This window comes from Oryctolagus cuniculus, chromosome 3 (assembly GCF_964237555.1).
Source record: "Oryctolagus cuniculus chromosome 3, mOryCun1.1, whole genome shotgun sequence".
Taxonomy (NCBI): Eukaryota; Metazoa; Chordata; class Mammalia; order Lagomorpha; family Leporidae; genus Oryctolagus; species Oryctolagus cuniculus.
In genome coordinates, this window is record NC_091434.1 from 101502489 (window position 1) to 101516366 (window position 13878).

Here is a 13878-nt window from a genome sequence, read left to right on the forward strand (position 1 = left end):
TGCCATAAGCCTCCATTCAATCAATGGGAAAATATTTACTGAGGAAACAGCTGTCATCCATATGTGGACTTTTGTCACTCTTTACTTAAAGTCTGATTGAATATTAAGATGCATCATCACAATGGCTCTGATTTTGACAAGAACAGCTTGCACGTAAGAACTTTGCTACGGAGGCTGTATAATATAATTCTTGTATGGAGCTCTATTTGTATTTGCGGCAGATGGTTCCTTGACTCAATCTGACTGCAGTGATGCTTTGGAAGACATTAGTAAAAAGAAGTTGTATTTAAACTGATTTGTTTGGGTGGTTGGAGAGGGTAGTAAGAAAGAATTGGAAATTTACAAATGTGCTAACAACATCTTTTGGCATACTGTTTAGAAATGTATTTGCCTGTGTGTTATTCCTTGGATGAGTTAACTGAATTTCAAATTAGCCAGGAGACACTCTTGTTAGCCAAAAATGGAAAGAGGTGAAGTTGCTGCACCCGCCCCTTCTTTCGGCTATGTATCCTTCCCAATTCTTAAAGACTCAGAGACCCTTTTCAAACAAAAGTGCTAATCTGAAGTATACACGAACACCATCTCTCTTTCTTAACAACATATTTCATGTTCTCAGGTTTCCTATTTTTCACTGTCATTATATGAAAGAATCATATTTTGTCATTTTTGGTAAAAGGAATTAGGAGTAGAAAACCACACATTGTTTGTCCTTACTCTCGGCTGGATTCCTTTGGGCCTAGTAACTGTTTAAATGCACTTTTGTCATGTATCATTTATCACAAAATGTTCTTTGGAAATTTTGTTTGCTCCATCTCTCTAGCACAGACTTTCAGTCATGAATCTTACCTATCAGGAAGGAAAGCTCTTTTCTTTTGTAAATATGCCTGCTTACAATAGAACACTTTCAAATACATTATACTTCCCTTTTGTTGTCAGAAATTTGGCTGGAATAACGTGATGATGCTGTCTGTGCAGGAACAGAAAAGGTTTTTCCATGAACGTCTACGTTTGGATATGCTCTTGGGTAATTAGACGCATTTCAGCTTGAATAACTCAACATGATCTCAAAGAGGAGGGTTCTGTCCCTAAAATCTTTCCTACCTGTGCTAATTACATGGAATGATATATCTTAGGTTCTTTCCTCTGTAACTTGAGTTCAGGAAATGTCGGAATGTATTCATAATGTGGCATAACTCTTAGAGTTTAAACTTAATACGCTTGGAATGGAGGGAGATGTACTTTACACTACTAAAGCCCACATTGAAAAGGGGTCTTTTACTTGGTCATACTTTAAACTTCACTTTTTTCAACTTCTATCTCTTTTTAATCTAAAGACTACCATGGACTTATCATTACTACTTAAAAGTATTTTTGTTCTTCATAATTTCAATATGTTATAAATTTTTTCTGGACTATGATTGTGACCTGAAACCAGTCTCCAACTTTTAAATCAAACTTGTGAATACCTTCTGCATTTCTAGATGTTGATATCGATGCATTAGTTGAGGCTATTTCCCAGATTTTCTCCTTTCCTTCAAATTGTTAGCAGTGTTTCTTTCCAGTGATTCCTTGAAATCCTTTCCAGTATTATTTCTATGGAGTTATTAGAGTTGAAAGGTAGCATTAGGATCATAGTCCAACTAATATAAGAAGTAGCATTTCTGTTTCTTTAATGGTTTAGGACTTAATACCTGAGCTCACTCTCCCTGTGGTCAAATCCTGACTCTATCACTCTACAACACTTTGTTTTCCAAAGCCATGCCTTTATTTTCTCATTGTAAATATGTGACTAATGATGACCCTATACTGTGAGATAGTTGAATGGATTTAATAAGATCAATATGTAGAGTTTCTTCATGGTGCTGCAAAAAATAGTTGATAATATTTCTATATGATTTATTTATTTATTTGAAAGGCAGAGAGAGAGAGAGACAGAGAGAGAAAGAGAGAGAGAGGTCTTCCATCCTCTGGTTCACTTCCCAAATGGCCACAACGGCTGGAGCTGGGCTGATCTAAAGCCAGGAGTCTGGAGCTTCTTCCACATGGGTGCAGGGTCCCAAGGATTTGGGCCATCTTCATCTGCCTTCTCAGGCACATTAGCAGAGAGCTGTATCAGAAGTGGAGCAGCTGGGACTTGAACCGACACCCACATGGGATGCTGGCACTGCAGGTGGCAGCTTTACCTGTTATGCCACAGTGTCAGCCTCCCTGTTATTAATATTTCTAACACTGATGATATCATTATGAATAGAGTTATCCTTTATATCTTCCCATCAATGATGTCTTTTTCAGTCCCAGTCCCATTCTCTTTCTACTAAGACCCTCCTGAAAGGATTTATTCCATAATGCAGTAACAGAAATGAACTAAGGAAATCAGAAAAAAATAGATATAGCCTAGGAATAAAGGAAAAATACTTGTAAGGTGTTGGAGGAGAAAATATATCACAACTATTGGTATGAGGGAACTGGTGAGGGAAGATCTCTTATCTCACCTGTCACTAGGTTGGTGGGTGATACAATTAAAATAAAGGCAAGATTAACAAGAAAAAAATGAAGATTATTTATTATAAGTGTTGCATAATGCAGGAGACATCAGACATGAAGATCCAAAGAAAGAGAGACCTCTGCACTAGGTTTGATAAATGGGAAATATGACTGCACAAAAGGGCAAATAATGTTGGAAGAACGTTGTAAAGGCTGTTTGTTCAGATTCTTTTCTGTGTCCCTATAACTTCAGTGACAAGGATGTCCCTTCTGGGTAAAGAATGGATACTTCTCACATGAGAGTTTTTTGACCTACTTCAAAGAAAGCTCAGTTAATTATTTTGTGGTGTTTGTTAAAGGACTTCAGTGACCTGTCTGCTTCTGCTGTTTCCTCGAATGCCAAGGTGCCATAGTTTTATTACATGCCTTTAACTGCACCAAGGAAAAAATGTGATAGGAAGAAAGAATATTTTAAAAATCGATTTTGGAAGCTGGCGCCGTGGCTCACTAGGCTAATCCTCCGCCTGCGGTGCTGGTACCTCATGTTCTAGTCCCGGCTGGGGCACCGGATTCTGTCCCAGTTGCTCCTCTTTCAGTCCAGCTCTTAACTGTGGCTGGGAAGGCAGTGGAGGATGGTCCAAGTGCTTGGGCCCTGCACGGGCATGGGAGACCAGGAGGAAGCACCTGGCTCCTGGCTTTGGATCGGCGCAGTACCAGCTGTAGCGGCCATTTGGGGGGTGAACCAATGGAAGGAAGACTTTTCTCTCTGACTCTCTCTCTCACTGTCTAACTCTGCCTGTCAAAAAAATTGATTTTGTCCAAGATGTATTTAGACAACCTTCAATATCTTTCAAAGGATATAATTCAAATACATGCCATTTGAATAGAATTCATAGTATACCATTCCTTCAGAGTTACCTTGGCTCACTGAATTGCGAAGTTTTTAAAGATTGTATTTATTTATTTGAAAGGCAGAGTTATAGTAAGAGAGGAAGAGACAGAGAGGAAGGATATTTTATTTGCTGGTTAACTTCACAACACCAGGGCTGGGTCAGGCTGAGGCCAGGAGCCTGGGGCTCTATCTGGATCTCCCATGTAGGTAGCAGGGGGCCAATTCATCTGGTACTGCTCTGCTAGGTGTATTAGTAGGGAGCTGTATTGGCAATGGGTACCTGAAACTTGAACTGATGCCCATATGGATGCCAATGTTGTAAGCAGTGGCATAATCCATTGTAGCACAACCCTGACCCCGTGAACTGTTTTTCAACATAACATTGTTTAAAGAATACATCATATAGTATCTAGATCTAATTAGGGGTGTAACATAGGTCCTAAGTGGACTTAGTCTATGATTTTGGTTCTAAAGTACAGCTCCCAGCTTCCTATTAAAATTAGCATAGCAGACTTGGGACAAGCATTTATTTCACCATGAATATGATATGGGTGCAATAATATTAAAAGATAAGCAGTCAGATAATCCTAAACATAATAGTTATTAGAAAAGCAGAGTAAAATTAAAGTTGCAATTGAAAATTTGAGAAAAATATATTTTTAGGGACTTGGCAAACCATGCATAAAATTAAAGTTCAGTAGAATTATGTGAGTTAGCTAAGAGTGAGGGACAAATCTCCAAGGTTAAGTGAAAGCAGAAATCAAATATTTTCCAAGTACAATAATATTCTTATTCTGTGTAAGATGGACATTTTGACCTTCAGAGAGTGAATAGATGAGTGATTTGAGGATTTACTTGTGAATTCATGAACCCATGTCAATAATGAGGAAGAAGTATGCTGTCTTTATGCTCTACAAGAGGGTGCCATCTGCCAGGAGACAGACAAGTGAAATTGAGTCTCACAAGTTATATTCACACAGGAGTGATTGACAGAAATTAAGAATTAAAAGACCTTTCCCATAACCCATCTGGATCTCTACTGTTGGTGAAACTAATCATGGTTGAGAAATTAAAAATAGAATCAAAGTTAATGGCCATCAGGGAGCAGGACTGACTAATGAAATTCTAATCTGAGATGCTATGTTAATGTGGGAAGCTGGAAAATGAAGCAGGTTTGCCTGTAGACATGAAAGTGGTTTGTAACAGGGGGAGATCTTTGAAGTTAAGAGCACGTTATCATTTGTTGCATGGTTCCCAGAGCTGCCTGGGTTCCAGATTGAAAACTTTACGCACTAATTAACTTGTGATGGAGCACGCATAGAATCTCTATGCCCCTTAGACTTCATTGTGGACAAATTAAACCCACAGATTGCTTCCCTACCTGTTAATCACTACCTAATTATTTGAATATTGAGATGGTTCTAAAAATTATAATGAGTTTCAATTTCAGGAAGCATCTAAAATATGACCCTTGTATTATTTTTCTCCCCTTGGAGACATCAATATTGAAGGGTAAAGTATTCTTCTTCAATTCATGACTTCCCTATTGTTTTGGAATTCTTTTTCATACTTTAACGGTGGCAAATCATGAATTCTGAATTTTAAAGGAAAACTATTACCTGCACAGCACTCACAAACCCACTAAAAAAATTAAAATGTTAATTGCCTAGCTTCCTTCAACTTTTCAGTACTGCTATAACTTACATTTCCCAAATCTGATGCATCTCCTCATGTCAAAAAAGTATCTGGCCTGCATGAAATTGTGGTATAGAAGGTTAAGCTTCAGCTTGGAATGCCTTGCTCCCATAACTGAGTGCTTGGTTTGAATCTTGGTTACTCTTCTGATCCAGCTAGCTGCTAGTGTATCCAAGAGGAAGCAGATGGTGGCCCAACTACTCGAAATCTTGCCACCTGCATTTGGAATTCCCGACTTTTGGATGTGGCCTGGCCTGGCCCCAGCTGTTGAAGGCCTTTGGGGAGTGAACTAGAGGGGATAGAAGATCTCTCTCTCTCGTCTCCCCCTCTCTCTGTGTTACCCTACCTTGAAAATGAATATGTAAACATTAAAATATATTTTAATTTACACAAGATACCTGTGTAAATTTATGGCATACAGTGTGATATTTTGATACATGCATACAATGTGTGATGATCAAATTGGGATAATTAGCATATATATCACTTCAAATATTAATCATCTCTTTGTGGTAAGAATATTGAAAAATCTTCTCTCCCAGCTATTTTGAAATATGAAATAAATTATTGGCAGCTGCCATTACATTGCCATGCTGTGGAACACTATCACCCTAGTGTTTTCTTTTCCTTTGGCTGTATAACATGAGCTGGGATTGCTGGATCATATGATAGCTGTTTCTGATTTTAGCATTTTGAGGTCCCTACATACTATTTTTCATAATGGCTGTACTAACTTACATTCCCACCAACTCTGCTTTCAGAAAATTCATTTTCTTGAAGACAAAAGTAAATTTAGTCTCATTCAGAAACTCCTTGTGTTTTCCTCTTCATAAGCAGAAAATCAGAGAAAAATGGAGACATTATGATAACTGTTAAAACTTTTGAGTATGTTTTGACTTATGGTAATTTCTCTCCTGGACATCTAGAAGTTAAGTCTCTTGGTAAAAAAAGAAAAAAAGAAATGATAGATAAAATGAACTGGTAAAATGTATTTTGGGTTATTAGTATATTTTTGAGACTTTCTAGAACCGCACATAGGATGCTGCAGCACTCAGATGGTCTGACCCTGTATTCACCTGCATGATTAAAAGGCCATTGGGTTACTTGCCTTCTTTTCTTTATAGTCGATCAGTTAATATATATAATGACAGAATCCCTAAGGTTATAAATCTGTGTTTTTTCCTCAAGGCATATGCCATGACTTTTTAAATCTATATGGGTATTATTATAACATATATTTCCATATTTTCATCTATTTGTGACACACTCAAATATCTCAGTATTTTTCTATCTATTATGATTCCTTATTTTGTTTCATTACAACTTTTCCTATGTTAGTTTGACATGCCTGGCGGTAGCCAGGTTTATAAACAATTAATGAAGTTTAGGTCAATTTACTAAGGGTTCCAGACACTTTCTGATCCAACCTTCACTTCAAAGTTACTGATGTGAATAAATGTGAACACATGGGTGGCTGTGAACACATGTTTCATGGGCTGTATTCATTTTGATGGAATTTCATAGTTTAATGGCTCACAGGTATAAATAAATGCCTATGAGTATTTAGTATGTTTTAATCCTTCTCATTGATTCTCTTTTGGTCAAATTTCTACTTCTTTCCAAATGCTTCTCTAGACCTTTCTTCAAGAGGAGGTTCATCTAAGGTATTTGCTAATTAGTGTTTCTTACAAATTTTCTGTAACATTGTCATTAACCTGGGATTATGGTAGCTACTTTTAGAGGTTCATCTGTAATGTGATCTTTACTGAAAATTTAGCCCAAATTGATGTGGTTCCCATTGTGTTCTCTAATACATGTTATTTTTAAAGTCAACATAGTTCAAAACATTCCCATTTCTACTTTTTCTCCTTAATATTTTCTTTCATTTTGACTTCATAACTTTTCAATGTCTGTTAAGCTTATCCTTAAAGTACTGAGTTAACAATTCAGTTTCTAGTAATCTTAGTCAATGTCTTTCATCCTTTTAATTACTACCTAAAAAACATAGTTTTCATTTAAATTCCCATTCTGATTAGCCAAATAAAAACAACTTGATATAGCTTAGTTGGTAAAGAAATGTATTATCTTATTTAAAACTCTATATTTAGAACCATTCCAGGGTTGGCTAATTTTAGTAAAGTAATATTGTTAAGGACTTAGGTTCCTTATACCATTTTTCTCTTGGATGTTATCCTTAGTGTATTCTTTTCACAGTAACACCCCTATGATTATGAGATGTCTGCTGAATTCCAGGTATTCCGTGTAGAAATAAGTACCAGTTAAAGAACAGTACCACTGTTTCCTGGTCACCAAGTAGACATTCTCTCATGTCTCCTTGGTCAGAACTAGAATGGTTGTATTAGACAATTTTTACCATTTGCAAATGAAAGGCAGAGAGAGATGGGAATGAAATTGAGATCAGGCTAATGTGAAGCAAGACAAACGGATTATGAACTGGCATCATTTATTAAACTACTGTCCTGGGGTGCCATTGAGTGGTTTCTCGTGAGAAGCTCTTTATCTTTTCTTTGTTCTTTCTGAACACTGAGGAGTCTCTTTTCACTTAGCTACACTAGTTTGGAACGTGGACAAATAGTATTTTGCTCCAACTCTTCATTCCTTTTCTAGGAAATCTCCTGTAGTTTGTTTTAGCCAAGGACATTTATGCTTCTGAAGATTATTTTTCTTAACTCTTTTCCCAGGCAAAGGATAGGTTTTTCTTCTGTAACATTTTATACAGTGCTAGAAGAGGCTGTGGTAAGGGCATTCTAAATGACGTCAATATTGCCCCAATTTTATCTTTGCATACATAGTTCATGAAACTGATGGTACTTTCTATTCCATCAGATTCTCTAGCTCTTTGGGGAGCTATGAGAACATTTCTGAATCACTTGGGTAATAATAAGTAAATTATTACTTTGCTTATAAAATCACTCTCATGTGGCAAGAAAGCTTTCTTATTCTTTGCCAGATAATAGGTTATAAACTGGAAGAATCTGCCAATAATAGAAAAGAATCATTTTAACATTTTCTACTGGTTCAAAGTTATTTTTATTTGTTTCTGACAAAAAGTCCTGTGAGAACAAGAAGTGAATATGAACCAATGATCCTGCCTTTGAAAGTACACAGACAGCTTTCCCGTAGCACTCAGGTCTGATAAAGGCTTCCAAGATGAATAATGTGATCTATTTCCTCATGTAGTTAGAAGTACAACAGATTATGTATAAAATATCAAACATTACAATATAAATATGTATTTACTACAGTTTATAAAAGCCCACAAAACATTTCACACAATAAATAAAATAATAAGCAGTGACATTTAAAATTCCTTAGGGGAGTAATAGGTCAAAAACAAAATGTTATTTTCAAAAACTAAGAGAATCTAGGTTTGTAAACACTACAAAGAAAGAATGAAAATTAAAAACAATAAATAAGTGTTTGACACCTTTCTGTTTATACATTATCACTCTTTAAAACACAAGTTCAAGATTTTACTGTAGGCCATATATTCATATTCAGCCAAAATAAATAAATGAAAGAAGAGGAAAATACCAACATTCAGCTTTTATGCTGAGCTATGCTTTGTTCCACTTGACTGCTGAGCCTTGTGGAACATTGAACCAGAATGGGTATTTTCTTTTGAGCTGAACCTTTAATGACTTGAGTTAGAAGAAACTGGCCTGGCTTTCAGGGTCAAAGTGGGTGTTTTCTCCAATAAGGTGGCTTTGACTGAGGATTATTTTAGTCATACAAAAAAAAAGTTTACTTAAGCACACATTTTACTTAAATTGTTTACAGTTATATCATTAAAATCATAAGATGATGGATACCGTCAACACTTTTTTTTTTGTATGACTCAAGCTGATATGTTAAAATATTTAATGCTTCTTTGGAACAAAAAAAGGTGATGGCTTTTGTCATTGATCCTATTCATAATTATAGTTTAGCAATGTCACGAGCAAACACTTTAGTAAAACTCAAAATTTACTGTGTAAAATAGCTTGTGGCAAGCATACAATGAGATTAAAAAGCAGCCAGATAAGGGCTGGCATTATGGCATATCAGGTTCAGCTGCCATCTACAGTGCTGGCATATCATATGGGCGCTAGTTTAAGTCCTGGTTGCTCCACTTCTGATCCAACTCTCTGTTAATGTATTTGGGAAAGCAGGGCAGTACAGTCCAAGTGTTGGGGACTCTGTCATTCCTGTGAGAGACACGGACGGAGTTCTAGGCTCCTGGTTTCTTCCTGGTCTAGCCCAACTCTTGCAACCATCTGGGGAGTGCACCAGTAGATGGAAGATATCTCTCTGTCTTTCTCTCTTTCTGTGTAACTCCAACTTTCAAATAAATAAAATTAAGTTTAAAAAGCAGCATAATCAATATTTCTATGTCTTCTGGAAGGTTCTGGTCTTGGCTCAAATAACAGAAGGCAGAAATGGGAATCTTCATGAGTTAAATGTACACCAAAATAATTAATTAACGTCAAAAATTCAATATAGTACTGTACAAAATCAAAAAGACTTCAAATTTATAGCATCTCAATCATTTTTATGAAAGCAAAAAAAATTCATGGTTTAGTTTTTCAGTTGTATGCTGTATTATGAATTTAATTTGGTTAAATTTTGAAATGTACACACAAAAATTTAACTTATATGTTTGACTACATGAAGCAAGTAAAATTTCCATAGGATACACATTAAACTTTGAATGAATATGAATAGGATAATCTCCTTATAACAACAATATTTATTAGAATATCTGTTGTTGCCCTTATAAACTCCAAAACTATAACTTAACACAGTAAAGTTGTATTTAACACTAACTTGTTAATACAATGAGGTGGCACAGGTTAATGAGAAGCTTTCTTCATTGTGATTAGTCAAGGATCAAGGTTTCTTCCATTTTGTAGCACTAGAATATTATAGGACTTCATAATATTTCCACTCCCAACTAACAGAAGGAGAAATGTAGTAAAGATATATGGACACAGTTGGATCCAAGTAGATCAGGGAAATCTAGCTACTAATTAGATAACTACTTGCCCGTGACAACAACATACTGAGGAAGTAGAAGCATGCATTTTCAATAAACAGTGACTATTTCTGCCAAAATCTTTTTTTCTGGCTACTAAATATCTAAATTTATCTTTCTTCTGAATCATAGAATACATTGGAGAGTTCTGAAGAAGGTTTATTAAAATTGCAGATTATGAAAAATAATATATGAATTTCAAAAATAGTTGCAACAAAATAAACATAAATTCGATTTTACAGAAATTTTTTGAAGTACTCTTGTACTTCATTTATATCAAAAAACAGGATATCCAACTGATGTCATTTTGTTACTTTATATAGCAATCTATGAACCAAAAGTTTGGACATCTGAACTTACTGTCCCCTCCATATACTATAAATATGATAAAGCAACAAGAAAAGCAGTAGCAACAACAACAACAAAACTCTTCCAAATTAGTAGTGACCATTGGTCCAGTTCTCTCTCCAGGTCAGAGCAAGGTCATTGCCAAGAGCAGAGAATGAAGATGAAGTCCAGTTGTCATTGCAGTTGGAAAGTCCCTGGTTAGATTTCGCCTTCCCCTTCACCTGTGCTTTCTAATTTGTTGTGTTCCATACTATATCTGAAGCTGGCGGTGGGGAGTATTCTCACCATGGGACCCTATATGTTTCACAAACTGTTTCTTGCTCTTTTAATTTTTTTTTTTTTTTTTAGTTTGAAGAAATAGTGGTTTATAAGGTATGCTTCTGGCTTTAGTGCTGCTTGGATTTGTATTAATCAGAGTTCACTCTAAGATCTGGAGATAGGTTCAGTTTCCCATGAGTCATGAAGACTTTGGACCTGGGCAGAACAGGGGAAGAAAAATATCAGAGCATAATCAAGTTCCCCACAGGTAAAACAATTAGAAAAAGCATAACTGAGATAGTCTAACTAAAAACAGAAGGAAGATGTATGGAATCAATGCCATGGAATATTTGCTTTGGAATGCAAATTAATTGAGTGCAAAATTGCATTGTTCCTGATATATTTTCTGAGGTTCTTTATCAGGGTCCTGCAAATGCTAGATAAGCATGGTAATGGTGGCGGTAGTGGTGGAGGTGATTATGATGATGACAATGACTGAAATATAACTGCATCCGTAAAACCAGTGAAGGTGATGCTCACCTCAACAAAATAAGTATTGAAACTGTGTGGATATCAAGTTTGTGTGCGTCTGTGTGTGTGTGTGTGTGTGTGGAGGGGCTTTATATACTTATTTTAAAGCATGCTAAACTTACAGAGGAATTCATGGTTCATTCCACAGGGAATGGTGCCCGAGAGATCGTTAGTAACTTCTCAATATTAAGACGTTGGCTTAAATGATTGAACGTAAGGGGAGAGATAGTTAGAAAATAGAACTCCCTGATGCAAACTCTGCCTTCTCTAGATCCCCTTACTCAAAGTAACTTTATATGTTACTGTTTATAATTTACTGTTATGTAAATTTAAGGTTGTTTAATATAGAAAAGCTATTTTTGAGCCAGGCCTATTTTTAGATCTATTTTTCATTGAGTTATTACACATATCAAATTCTATTTACCAGCTATTTAATATTGCATGATTCAAAGAATAATTTTAAGTGTATTGTATTAAAATTATATTAAGATGAATAAGCATGAATATCAACAGCCCATAAAACCTGTTTTGTAATCTATGGCATTAAAGGCTGGAGTATGATTGTGATTAAAGGCAAAATCTCCTTTTCTCCCCAAAGAAATGATAATATTCATTTTTCTTGGTAATATTATGAGCAGATTTAAAGGATAGAATTCCCTTGCCTTAAACACCTGTATTAATAGTATTTTTCATTATTTAAATGTGAGCCGGTGTATTTTCTGGGAGATGTTTTCATTAAAATTTTAAATGGAAAGGACATCACATTATATCTTTGTCATTAAAATATTCTGAGGGTTTATATTGTAAATTATATGCATGGTAGCAGAGGCAGTATTATACGATAGTACTTTTTGGAGAACTCTGCCCTGCATCCTACCCTGGCTGAACTGCTGCTGAATATGTGAAGTGCACGGGGAGCACATTTATGTTATGTGAATCTTCATAATGAAAGTGATTTTATTGAACATGACCACATAGCAGGTCTCAAGTACTCCAGGACATCATGTCACCCTATCATTTCTCCAAACTCCTAACTGCTTATGTTTGTATATCTTATTTTTTATTCATATTGAAAAGCAGAGGGAGAGAGAATCTTTCATCTACTGGTTCCTTCCTCAAATGCCTGCAAGTTCTTGGCCAGGCAGAAGCCAAGGAACAGGCGCTCCATTCAAGTCTCCCTCGTGAGTGGCAGGGACCCAGGTGCTTCAGCCATCATCTGCTTCACAGGCTATGCATGAGTAGGAAGCTGGATTGGAGGCTGAGGGTGGACTCAATCCCAGGCACTCAGATATGGAATGCACTTGTCATAGGAGGTAAAACTAACCTACTATACTGCCACACCTGCCACCCTAAACTGTTTTTCTCATTCATGTAAAATGGAGTCAGTGAACTTTTTTGGAAAATTATGTTTGTTATTTTCACTATGGGCTACATCAGATTGTGGATATATAATTTTTATAGGGTCCATTTTCTTGAAGAGACAGCCAGAGAGAAAGAGAAAGGGTAATATGAAAATAATAGAACATACAACAAAGAGTTAATAGAAGGAAAAGTACTCCATTTTGGAGAAGTCATTGTTCTAAGCTCATCTTTTGCATTAATATATGTGATTTTCGTAGAATCTTGTGAGGGACTGGTACCACTACCCCTTGTACAGATATGTCTAAGAGAGTTGAAATTAGTAGTTCCTGGTAAAAGAGCCAGTAGGTCCTGCAGTCAAGATTCAGTTTCAAGAATTATCATCCAAAGGCGGAAGTTTGGCATTGCAGTTAGGATGCCGACTTCCCAGTTGGGAGTGCCTGAGTCCCAGTCCTAGCTCTGCTTCGGATTCCAGCTTCCTGCTAATGTGCACCTTGGGAGGAAACGGATGATGCCTTAAGTAGTTGGACTGCTGCTACCAGTGTAGGAGATACAGATTGAGTTCTTGGCTCCTTGCTTTGACTTTTGCCAGCTCTGATCACTTTCAAATAAATAAAAACAATATAGACTATGTAAAAAAAAAGAACTATCAGACCCAACCTGCACTCTTAGCCCACTATACTATATCCACAGGAATCAATTTTGAGGGGTTTTAATATGAGATTGTTAAGGATTTCACAATAAGAGAGTTTTCATCCAGAACATGGAATGTCAACCTGAGGAGAATAGCACTTGGGAATTACAATATATTTTTTTAATGTGTGTATTATGTATTTGAGTTGCAAACAGAGAAAAACAGAGCAAGAACTCCCATCCACTGGCTCACTCCCCAAAATGACCCCTAAATTCATGGATAGACCAGGCCAAAGTTAGGATCCTAAAATGCAATCCATTTCCCCCAGATGGGTGTCAGCAGCCTGATTACCTGCTGCCTTCTGGGACCTGCATTATCAGGAAGCTGGAATCAGGAACTGCAAGTCAGACTCAGGCACTCCGATCTGTGGTGTAGACATCTTAACTAGCATTCCACTACCAGGCTAAATGCTCATCCTTCAATATGCAAATGTTATTCCTTAACATGAAACAGCTCATGTTGCGTCAGTTGCATGAAGATGAATAGAAATAACACATAGAATTTGTAGCTTATTATTTAAAAGAAGAAATAGGTTCTATTTTGGAAAAGGAAAAACCCTAAGGAAAGTAAAAAGATCAGTGA

At 36.3% G+C, this 13878-nt stretch overlaps 1 protein-coding gene across 9 annotated transcripts in view; it reads left to right on the forward strand.

Annotated features, from left to right (window-relative positions):
- Positions 1-13878, forward strand: part of LRP1B (LDL receptor related protein 1B) — a 2140503-nt gene that overhangs the window by 998522 nt on the left and 1128103 nt on the right. The window lies entirely within an intron of this gene.